This window comes from Babylonia areolata, chromosome 1 (assembly GCF_041734735.1).
Source record: "Babylonia areolata isolate BAREFJ2019XMU chromosome 1, ASM4173473v1, whole genome shotgun sequence".
In the NCBI taxonomy this organism is placed as follows: Eukaryota; Metazoa; Mollusca; class Gastropoda; order Neogastropoda; family Buccinidae; genus Babylonia; species Babylonia areolata.
The window spans coordinates 32,714,607-32,717,106 of record NC_134876.1 but is presented as its reverse complement, the minus strand read 5'-3'; the positions used below and the strand labels follow the sequence as shown (position 1 = coordinate 32,717,106).

At 41.1% G+C, this 2,500-nt stretch overlaps 1 protein-coding gene across 2 annotated transcripts in view; it reads right to left on the bottom strand.

The window, feature by feature from the left end:
• The window catches only part of LOC143281967 (uncharacterized), an 80,664-nt gene that overhangs the window by 71,817 nt on the left and 6,347 nt on the right, over positions 1–2,500 (bottom strand). The window lies entirely within an intron of this gene.

Genomic DNA, 2,500 nt, shown 5'->3' with positions numbered 1-2,500 from the left:
AAGAGAGACAGAGAGAGAGAGAGAGAGAGAGAGAGAGAGAGAGAGACAGACAGACAGACAGACAGACAGACAGACACACACACACACACACATACACAGACAGAGACAGGCAGACAGACAGGACAGAGGCAGAGAAGGGGCGCAAATCAGATAACGACCAAGAGCAGCGGAAAAACCCTACATGGGTTATATACCCTGAATTTGTTTTCGCACCAGTAACATACGTGCGAGTGTACAAAGATAAAAACGGCTTTCGTCACCATGTTCTGAATATATATACACACCCCTCTTCCTCCACACACACATTTGAAAGACAAGTAATAATAGTGGTAGTAGCAATAGTAGCAGCAGCAGTAGTAGTAGTTGTTGTTGTAGCAGTAGTAGTACAACGCAGTCGTCATCTTTGTTTAATGATGATCATGACCATGAAGCATAGAGCCGGGTTGAAAAAGGGACGAAGGGAATTAAGATATTACTCTCCAGACGAGAACTTAACCCTTTCGCCGCCAAACTCGCATTTATGCAGTAGCAAGGTAGAGGACCCATGTCACTGAAAGGTGAGTAGATCATGGGACTGTTATCCACGAACCTACTGCTCTTTATGTTCGGTGGTAGGACAGGTCATATTTTCTGCACATGACAGGGGAAATCCCCAGCTGTTCTTAGACACCATGTTTTCTGTGTTTATAGCACAAGGGAATTTTGCACTCTAAATTGACTGGCGGTGAAAGGATTAATACACTGAAATTACTAACAAATAGTAAAGAGTGGTAACTCTCTCCATTCACAAGGTACACAACTTCAAGTCAGTGTTGCTTACGCTACCAATTCACAGGTAAATAAAAAGGAACATTGGAACAAACCCAGACACTTCCTGAAAAAAAAGGGGAAGGGGGGGGGGAGGGAGGGCGGGCCTGTTCTTATACCGATCATTTGACACGTGCACACAGCAGCAAAGACAGAAGAAAATGTGCAAACACAAATTAGCTTTTATTCAAGACTGGCATAGCCTCTTTAATCCTGAACAAGCCACACAGAACACATGGACAATACAGAACAAACACATGGTTGCCTCTTTGGTTTTTCAACTGGAAATTAAAATAATGAGGCAAGGAGATGAAATGATTGACAAATAGTAAAGAGTGGTAACTCTCTCCATTCACAAGGTACACAACTTCAAGTCAGTGCTGTTTACGCTACCGATTCAGCTAGCATACAGGTAAATAAAAGGTACATTGGAACAAACCCAGACACTTCCTCAAAAAAAGGAAGCGCCGGGCCTGTCCTTATACCGATCATTTGACATGTGCACACAGCAGCAAAGACAGAAGAAATATGCAAACACAAATTAGCTTTTATTCAAGACTTTTATTGAAATTAGCTTTAATTGAAATTACTATTTAGAACAACGCTGTTGCATTGGTGATATTTACACTGTGTATGACGACGACGATAGGCTGACAAATGTGTAATGCTCATGTCCCCTTGCTGTTATCTTTTTCGTGATGTACGTTCACAGTATCCCAGTTCAGATGAGAGAAAGGAAAACAGAAAAAAAGAAAAAACAACAACAAAAAAACGGTGAAACTATATACACAGTATACTATGATTGAAGAGAAACATAAATCTTCCGCAGAATGTTTTGTGATACCGTTGTCAGTGAGTAAATCTTAAACACCGGGAATTATTGCACGCACAATCTGTCTATCTATCAAACTGTTCGTGCGTGAGAGAGAACAATTTCTCGATTGCTTGTTTGGGCCTGCCAAACAAAACATGACATTTAGAAATATTGTTACATGGGCGTTCTTGGGGGGTTTATTTGTTTTTGCATTTTGTTTATATATATATATATAACCAAATTGCATTTCTCTGTGGGCTGTGTGAGCGATCTTAAAAGCGTTAAGTTTGAGTTTACTTATCCAAAGTCGACTACTAATTCCACATGTTTTGAACAATTCTCAACGCAAAGCTTTAAACAATGTCTACCACCAGTTACACAGGCTTTGGACAGTCTTCAACACTGAGCTTTACCCAAAGTCTACCACTAATTCCACAGACTTTGTACAATCCTCGACGCTAAGCCTTATCCTGTCTATCGCTAATTCTATAGACAATGGACAACCCTAAATGCCAAGCCTTATCCTTGGTCTACCACTAATTCCATAGACTTTGTACAATCCTCAACGCTAAGTTTTATCTTAAGTCCACCACTAATTATGCAGACTTTGGACAATCCTCCATGCTAAGCCTTATCCTAGGTCTGCTGCTAATTCCAAAGGCTTTGGACAATCCTCAACGATAAGCCTTATCCTAGGTCTAGTGCTGATTCCATAGGCTTTGGACAATCCTCAACACTGAGCCTTATCCTAGGTCTAGTGCTGATTCCATAGGCTTTGGACAATCCTCCATGCTAAGCCTTATCCTAGGTCTAGTGCTGATTCCACAGGATTTGGACAATCCCCAACACTGAGCCTTATCCTAGGTCTAGTGCTGATTC